Source organism: Nelumbo lutea, chromosome 6 (genome assembly GCF_056320005.1).
Source record: "Nelumbo lutea isolate HS-2025 chromosome 6, American lotus-T2T, whole genome shotgun sequence".
Classification (NCBI taxonomy): domain Eukaryota; kingdom Viridiplantae; phylum Streptophyta; class Magnoliopsida; order Proteales; family Nelumbonaceae; genus Nelumbo; species Nelumbo lutea.
Window position 1 is genome coordinate 70380941 of NC_142689.1, and position 13674 is coordinate 70394614.

Below are 13674 nucleotides of genomic sequence, written 5' to 3' on the forward strand. Positions count from 1 at the left end.
ATGGAGGTTGAGAAATCTCCTAGGCTGGATGGTTTTGTTGGAAGGGTTTAGAATCCATCGTATGGATGGCTGGGCGAAATTTCAATTTTTTTTTTACCCCTTGCGGGAACCGGTTTCTCAATGAAAGTGAAAACTGAATTTTTCGAGTCGATCTTGCACTGAATTGGACCAGATTTGAAACCAAACAAAGAGGAAGATGTATATTTGATACGGATTCCACAGATGCAGATCCTAAGGTGGAAGTTCACGCCCAAATCAGTCCTAAAACCAGCCTCCATTGAAGATGGCATACTGTGTAGGTGAAGCCAGTTCAACAACACTATTTTCAGCAAAACTGTTATCCAACTTGCTTGAATCAAATGGGGTAAGTGAGCCTGATTTTCTTCAGAGTTTTTCTTGCAAAACAAAGAAAACTTATCTAAATCAGTTCTTGAAAGCCTAGGTCGTGATTGGGTTTCTTGGAAGACAAAAGAGAATAAGAGAGAACAAGAGAGAACAAGAGATTGGTGTTTTAGTTAGGTTCACCCTCTTCTTCTTTTAATCTCCTTATGGAGCATTCTCCTAATCAAATTAGGAGATTATCCAAATCTAATTTGGATTTGGATTTTATTAAGAGATAAGCCTTATCCTCTTAAGAGGATGGGTGCTTCATACCCATTTCCAAACCCATATTTGACCCAAAGCACATGACAAGTTGTCTTGTGATAGCTTACTTAATCTTATTAATTATAAGGCCCATTTAATTCAAAGGCTCACGGCCCAAGATGTTGCATGACCAACTTAGGCTTGATTTGTATGGTGTGGAACCCCACAATGACCTCACATAAGTCCACATAGGTTCGACTTAGCCTTTGTGAAAAGACTTGGCCGAATTCACTTTTAAACGCAATGAACCCTTGAGCACATCACCATGGGCTCAATATGGGCCCAACATTTACACCTAAATGATCATTGAGTTAAGCTATCCTATGAAGACCCAAGGATAATGAACTTAAGTAAGATAAATCCCATCAGGTAATCAGCCCTGTAATGGTCTCTTACACTTAACCTCTCGACCTATAATGATCACAACTAGAGGTTCGGCACGACACAAAGGCCAACAGGCCATGCTAGGTCCTACATGAAGGTCCGTGCCATGTTGGGCCAGGGTCGTGCCGTGCTACTTGAAGCCTGCATGCCAGCACGGCCCATGGGGCCTGTAGCGGGTTGAGCATGGCCTGCCTAGAATATAGCTGTTGGCCTCCCCCCCCAACTTCTTTGGCAGCACATCAATGTCGGCCTTGGCAGGATAAACTCCCCAAGTCTATCCAATGGTTGAGAACAAGAACAAATAAATTCTCCAATTAAAATTTTCTAGCTCTGATAGGTAAAAAAAGAATGTCTTACATTAATAACTGCCCTTTAATTATCAAAAAAAAAATTCTAAATTAACACGAGTCTCATAAGTGTCCAGTTTAAGGGATAAATATGCAGAAACATACCAATATTAACATGAAACAATAATGTACTTTTATTCATTTACAATAAATGTATCTGTACATTAATCTGATTGGAGCTAAGGGCATACACTGTCTAATAGGTTTGACAAACCTGTTCTATGTGAAGTGTTGGGAGTTCATCAAGCAAGATGTGCTGAATGTATTCCAGACTTTCCATAGTAGTGCCTCCTTGTAGAGAAGTCTAAATGCCACATTTATTTCTCTCATTCCCAAAGTGGTCAGGTCTGTAAACATAAAGGACTTAAGACCTATTAGTCTTCTCAATATCTGAAAATCAAAGTGCCTCTGTTCCTGGGAGACAAGTGTTGGACAGTGTGCTTATTGCAAATGAGCTCATTGACTCTAGGAGAAGAGCTGGGACTCCAGGCCTGATTTGCAAATTGGCTATTAAGAAAGATTATGACCATGTGAATTGGAGATGTCTGGATTTTGTGCTTGCAAGAATGAATTTTGGGCAAAAATGGAGGAACTGGGTGAAAGTTTCTGTTACTTCCCTAAGTTTTCAATTTTGGTCAATGGACAAGTTACAGGCTTCTTTGAGAGCTCGGGGGGTATTAGACAAGGGGATCCTCTTTCTCTCTTGCTCTTTATATGTCTTATGGGTTTCAGTTCAGTAAGGCGGTTGTTTTTGATGGTCGGTGGGAGGGCTTTGAAATCAACCCGGGGGGGGGGGGGGGAGGTGTACTTGCTACAGTTTGCAGATGACAGTTTGTGTTTTATTGATGCTTCACACGATCAGTTGGAGAATATGCTTGGGATCCTAAGCTGGTTTGAAGTGGTATCTAGACTCAAAGTTAACTTAGGGAAGAGTGTTTTATTTCTAGTGGGCCAAGTTGACTGTTTGCATGAGTTGGCAGAGGTTCTTGCCTACCAAGTGGATCATCTTCCTAGGAAGTACTTAGGGCTCCCTCATGGGGCCAAGTGTACCTCGAGTGCTATCTGGGACCCAGTGGTAGAACGGATGGAAAAGAAACTAGCATCCTAGAAAGCTAGTATCTTTCCTCGGGGGTTGGAGTTACTCTTCTAAAAAGTACTCTTTCTAACCTTCCCACTTATTTCTTCTCTCTTTCCCATCCCTTCTAAAATAGCAAGGAAGTTGGAGTCTCTTCAGAGGAATTTTCTGTGGAGAGGCTGGAGGAAGAAAGAAAAATCCACCTTGTTAAGTGGGACCAAGTTTGCTTCCTTGTGGAGGATGGAGGCTTGGGAATAAGGAAATTGAAGGTTATTAATTCTTCTCTTCTCAGCAAATGGCTTTGGAGGTTTGGTGTGGAGAGGACTGCCTGGTGGAGGACCTTGATTGCATCTAAATATGGGGTGGACTGGGGTAATTGGAAATCCCTGGATCCTTTTCAGAGCTGGGGGTGCTCTCTTTGGAAAGGAATTATGAAATACTTTCCGGTTTTCTCTTAAGGCCTAGCTCTCAAGATTGGTAGGGGAGATAGGTTGAAATTTTGAAAATTTCTCTTAAGGCCTAGCTCTCAATACTTTCCGGTTTTCTCTTTTTTTCAATGTGCCCGCAGCCCTGAAGTCTCAGTTGCTGATTCTTATTGAGGTGGTTGGGGAATCAATCTCTTGGTGCCCCCCCTTCAGACGAAACCTTTTTGATTGGGAGATGGATCAACTGTTAGATCTTCTGTAACTGTTACAGAGGCAAGCTATTTTGGCTAATCTGGAGGATGAATGGCAGTGGAGATGGAGTTGTTACTGTTAAATCCTTGTTTTCAAAACTGAGTAGATCAGACACTTCTGATTTCCCAAGTAAGCAGGTGTGGAACACTGTCAGCCCATCTAAACATAATTTTCTAGTTTGGGTGTTGACCCTTAATAAGTGCTTGTCGAGGACTAATTTGGTTAGGAGAGGGATCCAGGTTTCAGATCTAAATCGTGGCTTATGTGGGCTCTTTCCAGAATAGCTGATCACCTGGGCATCCACTGCTCGACATTGGTAAGAGTTTGGAAGCACTTTCTCAAGGCGGCTGGGGTCTGTTGGTTCATGCCTGGCTCTATCAAAGATCTTTTATGCTGCTGGAAACTACCTGGCCTGAAGAGGAAGGGTAATCTGATCTGGAGAACCATCCTTGTGGCTGTTTTGGTGACCTTATGGACTGAAAGAAACAATAGGATTTTCTGCAACAAAGTCAGAAGACTGGAGGACTTAATTCAGACTTCTGTGTCTAAACTTGTTTCCTGGTTGTTTGTCTCCCCCGAGTTTAAATCTCAGAATGTTTTTCAGCTGCTTTGTACTCAGTCTATTTGGAGTCTGTAATTTGCCCTCTTACAAGATGTGGGGTTCCAGAAAGGAGTTGTAATTTTGTCTTTTTTATCAATAAAATTTTTACCTTAGCTTCTCAAAAAAAAAAAAAAAAAAAGACTGAATGAGCAGATGTAGAAGTAGTTGGATTGCCTGAAGGATTGGAGGAGGTGGCTGCACTGTCAAGATGGCTAATCATCCTCCCATATTTCTCATACTCGGCCTTCATTACAGCTAATTTCTCACCAGCAGCTTTCTCAACAATTGCACTCCTGTCATTATCTGGAACCAATGTTTTAAAACACGAAGGCGTGATGCGAGGTGTTCCACTACCTAGAGGCGTGAGGCGTAATCCTCCCGAACATAAGGAGGCGTAATCCTCCTTGAGAGGAGGGGGGTTAGGAGGAGGATGAAGAGGAAGGGGGTCTCATTTTTTCTTTATTTTTAATAAAAATCGTTTATATTAAGAAGAATAAAGATGCATAACATTAGTTGAAAGGGGGGGTCTTGTCGAAGCGGAGGGAGTGGTGGGGTGGTGGTCTGGGGGGTGAATCCCCCCAGTTGAAGGGGCAGGGGGCAAACCACTTTCTTTCCCCTTATCTTTTCTTCCTTTCCCTTTCCTTTTCTTTTCTTTCCTTTTCTCATTTTTTATTCTCTTTCTTTTTCTTTCCCTTCCCTTTCTTTTCCTTTTTTTTTTTCTTTTTTCTTTCTTTTTTTTTGTCTTTTTATATAAGATGTGCATGAAGCGCATGAGGTGTACGCCTCTAGCACGCCTCATGAAAAAAGCGCAACAGGCGTACGCCTCTTGCACCTAAGGGTGTTTTGGGAGCGCCTCGCCTAGAGTCGTACGCCTCCAGTGCCTTTTAAAACACTATCTGGAACTATGGCTTCATTGGCATTCCCAGTCTTCCCATTTTCGACCTTCATTTTAAAACGAGGTGGAAGAAGGTTTGGATGCAGCTTCCAACATGTGTCTTTGATACGTATCGGCTTCTTGCAATATTCACATATAACCTCCTTTCCTGCAGCCACCTTAGGTTTCAGCCTCATTTTAGCAAATGGTCAATTGGAATTGCCCCTTGAACCCGAACCAGCCTCCTCTCCTCACTGCTCACCATGGCATAAGCCTGAGACAAAGATACATTGTCTTTAGCTAGGATAGTCTACCTAGTACTGTCAAATTCTGGATTCAACCCTATCAGGAATTCAAAGACTATTCCTTTCAACCAATCTCCTATATGTTTCTGCTTCCTTTGTACTTTCCCAGACAACAGTTTCCATGAGATCTATCTCTTGCCACAAGGATTTCAGCATTGAGAAATAGGCTGCTAAAGGTCTCTCCCCTTGCCTCAAATTGTTCACATCACTTCTTAACTTGTATGCTCTGGCCACATTCAATTTTTGTGAATAGGTTTCAGCAACACTGTCCCATATCTCCTTAGCAGAATTCATCCATAGGTAGTGCCGACTAATTTAGGGTTACATCGAATTTACTAACCACCCAATAACAGTGTAATTCTCTTGCAACCATTTTTCATGAGACGGACCATCTTCCTTCGACGCTTTCTTGCTACCGGAAATATATCCCCACTTGCCTCTACTACAAACATGTGTCTTTACTGATTGTGACCATGCTAGATAGTTAGTCTCATCAAGCTTGATTGTGGTCACAACCAATAAAGAGTCTACAAGTGCTCCCGGAACCTATCCGGACTATGAGCCAATCTTATTTTCAACTCCAGAACCATCCATCCTCCTCAAAAAATCCCAAAACAATCTTCAGTTGACAAATAAGGAAGACAAAAAAGAAAAACAAGTACCAACCTTCACAGATCCCCAATAGTAGAACTGCACCTTACCCGGTACCCGAGAGAAACAGAGAAATAGCAGCTGCTCCTTGTAGGCTTCATAGAACTAAAATCTGCTTGGATCGATCTTCAAGAGAACCAAAAAGAGCCCCTTCAACCACTGAGTGCCAAGGTGAAGCCTCCTGTGGGACCCGCAATCAGAAATCCCTAGTTGTTTAGGGTTTTTGGGCAAAATTCCAAAAACTGTTTGAAAGGTGAATAGAGTATCTTCTTTTCTCCAAGAAACCACTACCAACTGGGCTGAATATCTTCAATCAATCATTGATTCAGTTCTCCATATACAGTGTGTATGGGATTAAGAGAAAGAGAAAAAAAAGGAAAAGGGGCCTGCTCTGATACCAAGAAGAAAAGCAGTCCCAAATAAAGAAAATAAAAAATCTGATTAAAAGATAAAGAAGCAAAGAAGACAGCAAGAGGAGAAGAAGAGGAAGAGAACGATGGAAGAGAAAGGGATGAGTTGTTTGTACTCTCTCCTTTCCCTAATCCTTTTAATTAAAATGGTTAATCACTAATTAACAGAAAGTTACAAGTAAGCCCTTGGTGGGGCGGCTAGCTAATTAAAACAAGAGAAACTAATGCTAACAGGCCCATAAGAAAGGGCCCATTAACAGAACAGAACATAAACAAAAAAATAAAACACAATGTGGGCTATGGGCCATTCAGCCCATCTTCTCTACATTATCAGAATTCAAGGAAGTGTCTAAAGAATCCTTCAGGGCAGATTTTTGGTCTACTTAGAGTTAGAAAATGTGGGTAGGTGGTTGCAGACTTTTGTACCCTTTGTTATTCGTTTTGTTCCTCTCCTTTTTCATGGGGCGATTTCTCATCACCTTTTTGATGCAATCTCTTTTATATTAATGAAAATTTCTTTTTTTTTTGTTTACTAGCAAAAAACACAGGTTCTTATTGATATGCTCAATGGCCAGGCTCAAATACGAGAGAGAATATGACTTCTCTTCTGAGAGCTCAGGGCATTGATTAATCAAATATACAATTTTTGTCCAGCATGTGTGTCAACTGTCAAGGAATGCAACTTCATAGGATTCTCTTACAAATGTGACATATGGTACTTGTTATAAAAATGCGTATGACGAGTATCATATAGGACAATCAATGGATGGGATTCCGATCTTGTCCAATCCAATAACATTTGACCCAAATGTCAATTACACACTTGGACTGGGAATGATGGCAAATAACAAATTGCTTTTATCTTTGGTTCAGATTGGATATCATCTATTTTTATTTTCTCCTTACTGCAGATGATGGTGATCATTTTGAAGTTATTTTTAATTCTGTATAATGCAGAAATGTATTTGTCTAAAGAGGGACTTCTTCTAAGTTATGATGGCATTCTTAATGGCTCTGGTTAGCTTGGAACTTTGATTGTGTAATGGGAAGACATATTTTAAATGTTTTCCTGGTCAGGGAAGTCAACTGAAAACTCTTTTACATTCAAAAACCAATTTAAAAAAAAAAAACATAGATTTTGTCCTTTGCCAACTTGTTTTTAGATATTTCACCAGCTAGTCATACTTTTTTTTGGAGTTTATTTTGTTTTATCTGTTATGATTATTGTTGTAAGGCTTATTTAATTGTTACTTTATAGTTGTTGTTAGTAGGTTGTCCTCTTAAGATACTGTTAGTTAGTTATTTATCATTTTTTCTTATTAGTTTGTTTCTAGGGTGTACCGCCAGGGGCATACTTGTAATTTCTATTCTTTTTTATTAAGTTAATATAAATAGTGAACTGGCGGCAGCCAGAGATAGTTTTCTTTTTCTCTTAATCATATCTCTCTTTCCTCCTGTTTCTCTCTCTCTCTCTCGTCTCCCACTCTCCATGAATGATTACATGGTATCAGAGCAAGTTTTTGGGCTGTAAAAGAATTTCGGTCCCTCCTGTTTTGAACTTGCTTCGCTTTTTATTCCTTATTTAAATTCTTGGACGTGGAAGACAGAGAAACCCTAGCAGATTACTGGCGGCACCTTCTGTGGGTTCTTCCTTGGTCGTAATATCAAGGAAACCCTAGTCGAAGAAGGGCGATGCTGATAGAGACCCTTTCTTCTCTGTTCGATGCTGTGAAGTCGATTTCTGGTTGGCACCTTCATACAGGTGATGGACAGGTGTGTTCTTGTTTTTCGTTTTTTTGGCCAATGGTGTGAAGGCCTTTTTCCTTGGTTCTATACATTCGTTTGGATGCTGGATTGTTAGACTATATGGGCTGTAGTCGGATTGATAGTAACGTCTGCCTTGGCTGTGTTGGACTGATTACTGGGATGGTTTAATGACTGAACCATCGAAGAAGGGCAATGTTGATAGAGACTCCCTTTCTTCTCTGTTCGATGCTGTGAAGTCGATTTCTGGTTGGCACCTTCGTATAGGTGATGGACAGGTTTGTTCTTGTTTTTTGTTTTTTTGGCCAATGGTGTGAAAGGCCTTATTCCTTGGTTCTATACATTCGTTTGGATGCTGGATTGTTAGACTATATGGGTTGTAGTCGGACTGATAGCAATGTCTGCCTTGGCTATGTTGGACTGATTACCGGGCTGGTTTAATGACTGAACCATCATAGAGTTGATTTCAGTAGTTTCTTGTTTTCTTTCTCATCCCAGAAGTAAATTTCTTGAGGGTTGGTATTCTGCTTGTGGTTGTTGTGTAGTTGTGTGGGATTTGGACTGTTTTCACTGTAGTCGGATTGATAGCAATGTCTGCCTTGGCTGTGTTGGACTGATTACCGGGCTGGTTTAACGACTGAACCATCACAGAGTTGATTTCAGCAGTTTCTTGTTTTCTTCTTCATCCCAAAAGTAAATTTCTTGAGGGTTGGTATTTTGCTTGTGATTGTTGTGTAGTTGTGTGGGATTTGGACTGTTTTCAGTAGTATTCTATGGAAAATTATGAATCAACTTCATCGGGGGTTACACCGACCCACAACACAGATGGTATGGGAGGTGAAAACATGATGTTTCCCATGCCAATTACCCCTTTAAATGGTCTGAACTACCTGGAGTGGGCTATAAGTGTAAAACTCTATGTGACGGCAAGGGGAAAAGTTGGTTACATAAATGGAAGGGTGAAAGAACCTAAGGGCGAGACAGCTAAACATGATAGGTGGGACAAAGAAAACAATATGGTGATGTCTTGGCTCCTTGCAGCCATGGAACCTGATGTGAAGAACTTTATGTGGGCAGACATCGATAGTGAGATCTGGGAACATGCCAAAACTACATATTCTAAGCAAAGGCATTATGCCATGGTTTACCAGTTACAAGTTGAATCATCAACCTGTAAACAGGGGAGCCGTAGTTTGTCTTCATATTATTCAGCCCTTACCTCCATATGATGCTAAGGCCTATAGGAAGCTGGTCTCTCAGCAACATGTGTTTGCCTTCTTGTTGAGACTGAACCCTGCCTATGAACCTCTGAGGGTTCAGATCCTAGGAAGCAAAGAGTTGTCGTCGGTTCACGAGGTATACTCCCTTGTTCAATCAGAAGAAAGTAGGCGGAGTGTGATGATTACAGCTGAGGTGGAGCAATAAGTTGCTTTGGCTGTGATGAATAATAACTCCACGGGGAAGAAAAGTGACACTAAGAAGACTAATGAATTCCTTCAGAGAACACCTGGAGTCTTATGGTAGGGCTTTGCGACATATGGTTTCTGCATTCCATGTCACTCCCACGGGTTCCCCTTGGATTATTGACTCAGGGGCTTCCAACCACATGGTCGGTAAGCCGAACTTGTTTCAGACTTATAGCCTTTTGTCAGGAAGGGATAGAGTAAGACTTGTAGATGGCTCATTTTCTTCCATTGCAGGCCAAGGATCAATATCTCTTCCCCATGGCCTTAACCTGAATTGTGTATTGCATTCCCTCAACTTCCTATAAATTTGCTTTCAATTAGTAGTATCGCAAGCTCTTTAAACTATAGTGTAACCATTTTTTCTGGCTCATGTGTTTTTCTAGACCTAACATCTGGGAGGATGATTGGTAGAAGGAGGCTAGTGGATGGTTTCTACATTCTCGACAACAAAGCTAGTCTCTCGGTATAATCCTCAGAGTCACATAGTCAGTCAAATAAGAGTCTTTTTTTTGTGACATAGTCGTTTAGGTCATGCTTCTTTTGAAATAGTAAAGTCTTTGTTTCCAGTTTTATTTAAGTCATGTTCATTGTCAGAGTTCTAGTGTCAAACGTGTCAGTTGAGCAAACAATGTAGAACAACTTTTCACTCAAGTAATAAAAGATCAAGTGTTCATTTTCATGTTGTGTATTCTGATGTATGGGGGCCTACTAATGTAATCTCTGAGGGCGGATATAAGTACTTTATCACATTGATCGATGATTATTCTCGCTATACATGGCTATTTCCTATGCGTAGTAGAGACGAAGTTCCAAAGATTGTGAAAGACTTCCAGAGGATGGTAGGTACGCAGTTCCATGTTGAAATACAGATCTTCCAATCCGACAATGCAAAATAATACTTCCATGGTGAGCTCAATGAGTTCTTTGTCTCCTACAGATCTATTCATAGGAGCTCATGTGCCATAACACCACAACAAAATAGTGTTGCAGAAAGAAAAAACAGACACCTTCTTGAGGTAGCTCGCGGGATGATGTTACACATGAATGTTCCAAAAAAGTTTTGGGTGGATGCTATACTTGCAGTTGCTTATGTTATCAATCGCATGCCCCCCAAAGTGCTGAACTACATGGCCCCTCATCAGTTATTATACCCTCAATCCCCTTTATTTTCCATTCCCATGAGAGTCTTTGGTTGTCGTGCCTTTGTCCATGATTTGTCTCCATCTCGAGGTAAGTTAGATCCTCAGTCCATTCCTTGTATCTTTCTGGGGTATCCCTCTTCTCAAAAAGCGTATCGGTGCTTTGATCCCGTTAGTCATAAGTTTTTTGTGTCTATGGATGTGTCATTTTTTGAGTCTGAGCCATTCTTCCCTGCTTCTTCTCAAGGGGAGAGTAGTAGTGTGGAAGAGGAGAAACAGGTTCAGGTCCGCCAAGTATCTCTTCCTTCTATTCTGAACCTTGCTCCCTTTCGTGTCTTCCAACGTACACGCCGTAGAGATCAGCAATGTGAGAGAGGTGTGGAGAAGCCAAACATTGAGCAACCGACACCGTTAGACTCCCAGGAGGTAAGTCCAATCCCTGTTGCACCTACTGGTACCCCTACTCCTACTGTGGATGACCTTGACATTCCTATTGCTCAACAAAAGGGAGTCAGGTCATGCACTACCAAACACCCCATTACTCATTTTGTCTCCTATGATCACATTTCCCCCTCATACCGAGCCTTCCTATCTGTAGTTGATTGCATCTTTGTTCCCAGAAACGTTGTAGAAGCCTTAAAATGCCCCGAATGGACATATGCCATGAAGGAGGAGATTAATGCTCTTCACAAAAATCAAACTTGGGAATTGGTGGATCTTCCGGAGGGGAAAAACCCCGTGGGGTGTAAATGGGTTTTTACGGTTAAACACAAGGCAGACGGAACAGTTGAAAGGTACAAAGCAAGATTAGTAGCCAAAGGGTACACACAAGTGTATGGGGTTGACTATGATGAGACTTTTGCTCCAGTAGCTAAGATGAACTCAATTAGGGTTCTCCTGTCATTAGCTGCTAATCTTGACTGGGAATTGCATCAACTAGACATAAAGAATGCTTTTCTGAATGGTGACTTAGAGGAGGAAGTATACACGGTTCAATCCCCTGGATTCCGTGCCAAGGGAAGTGAAAATAAGGTGTGCAAGCTGCGAAAGTTTCTTTATGGCTTAAAACAATCTCCCAGAGCTTGGTTCAGTAAGTTTCACATGGCAGTTCAGCAGATGGGCTTCAAACAATGTCAGTCTGATCATACACTCTTTGTGAAGAGATGTCAGGAATAGGTTGCTGTATTGATAGTGTATGTGGATGATATCATCATTATAAGAAGTTGGAGTTCAGAAATACAAAAATTGAAACAATTCCTTGCATCTAAATTTGAAGTGAAAGATCTAGGTCCCCTGAAGTATTTCCTTGGGATTGAAGTTGCCTGCTCAGAAAAGGGTATCTTTATCTCTCAAAAGAAATACACCCTTGATCTATTACAAGACACAGGCAAATTAGGTGCAAGGCCAGCAGATACTACCATGGATGTTGACCACAAGTTGGGTGACTGTGATGTGATCCTCTGAAAGATGTGAAACAGTTCCAAAGGTTAGTGGGAAAGCTGATTTATTTGTCCATGACCTGTCCAGACATTGATTGGGCAGGTGCTGTGGATGACAGAAAATTCACGAGCGGGTATTGCACATTTGTGGGAGGAAACCTAGTGGCCTGGAAAAGCAAAAAACAAACTGTGGTAGCAAGGTCAAGCGCTGAAGCTGAATATAGAGCTATGGCACATGGGGTGGCTGAAGTCCTTTGGCTAAAGAATCTTCTAGGGGAGCTTGGAGTTGTTGTTCATAATCCTATGTCTCTTTACTGTGACAACAAGGCAGCAATAAACATCGCCAGCAACCCTGTCCTACATGAGAGGACCAAGCACATTGAGGTGGACAAACACTTCATAAGGGAAAAATTGGAAAAAAGAGAAATTTGCATCCCTTATGTCAACTCCAAGGAACAACTTGCTGATGTCCTCACAAAAGGGCTTCCATACTCGCGTCATAATGAGTTATGTGACAAGCTGGGCATGATAGACATATTCAGCCCAACTTGAGGGGGAGTGTTGTAAGGCTTATTTAATTGGTACTTTATAGTTGTTGTTGGTAGGTTGTCCTCTTAAGATATTGTTACTTAGTTATTTTTCCTTTTTTCTTATTAGTTTGTTTCTAGGGTGTGCCGCCAGGGCCATACTTGTAATTTCTATTCTTTTTATTAAGTTAATATAAATAGTGAACCGGCGACAGCCAGAGATAGTTTTCTTTTTCTCTCAATTGTATCTCTCTTTCCTTCTCTTTCTCTCTCTCTCGTCTCCCACTCTCCATGAATGATTACAATTATGAATGTTACAGTGGTCACTTCTTTGTATAGTTAACTGAGTTTGTCAAACTTTTCTGGATAACCTAAGCTATTTGAACTTTTTTTCCTTTTTTTTAAGCAGATGATGAGGTGCTCATGAGCAGAAATTCTGACCTATACAGACTTAAATGCAATGATAAAGGTGTAGAAAACATTCTTCTCATATTTGTAAGTGGAATGTGAACCCGTGAGGTAGGTGTTAGGCAGTGCTGAGCAGAAGAATGTGCTTAGATGGCTGAAATTATCTGATTGAGTTGATGCTTTGAGGCCAACAAATTTTGGCTATTGCTGTGGGTGCCTTATATTTCCCAAGGCAATTCTACTCTGCTGGTATATCTCCATATTAGCTTTGTTATCAGTTCAGTTTCTGAATGATCTGTTTGATTGTGGAAGGAGACTGTAAATTTGTCATAAGATGGTTGGAGAACAGAAAATATATATAATTGCAGCTGACTGGTGAGAATCACATTATGCTCTTCATTTTTTTTTTCTCATACTTCTCCTCTCATATATCTTCTCTCCACTCTCTTATCCCTTTCTACTTGCTGCATACAGCAACCAAGTATCATTGCTATTCTGTTTTCTTTCTCTTGGGTGATGTCTTGTCACCTTCCTCTTGTATTTTCTTTTTATTTTTAATGAAATTTATTTTTTACCATAAAAAAATACTGATCAGATGTGATGCTCTTGACATGCTGCAAGTCTAAAAGGTCTTTCCTTGATATTTTAGAGTTCTGCAATTTATCAATGGCTTGTTAATAGATGGCTCAATATTTGATTCCTTTTGTAACCATGGTTTTAAGATAATTTCTGTAAGCAATCATGACATTTCTTTGTCATGTTCTTGCTACAGCAGATTGGCCTTTTTGGTGAGCTTCCTTGATATTGTGAACTTTTTTAGTGGCTTTCAAGTTGGGGCCCGGATTTCCTGCAAGCAACTATGTGCTTCATAGGGAGATGTTCCCAACGTGTGGCTGGATGCCCGTGCTTCCAGAGTGTGTGCAACTTTTTGTTTTCAATGTACTATTGTTTTGCTTTCCACT

General features: G+C 40.8%; 1 protein-coding gene across 8 annotated transcripts in view; it reads left to right on the plus strand.

Annotated features, from left to right (window-relative positions):
- LOC148849535 (U-box domain-containing protein 44-like) overlaps positions 1-13303 on the plus strand; it is a 33007-nt gene extending 19704 nt beyond the window's left edge. For all 8 annotated transcript variants that reach the window (XR_016101311.1, XR_016101309.1, XR_016101310.1 and 5 more), the window contains one exon: positions 12714-13303. The gene's annotated coding sequence lies outside the window, so the exon portion shown is untranslated. The remainder of the gene's footprint in view (positions 1-12713) is intronic.
- The last annotated feature ends 371 nt before the right edge of the window (positions 13304-13674 follow it).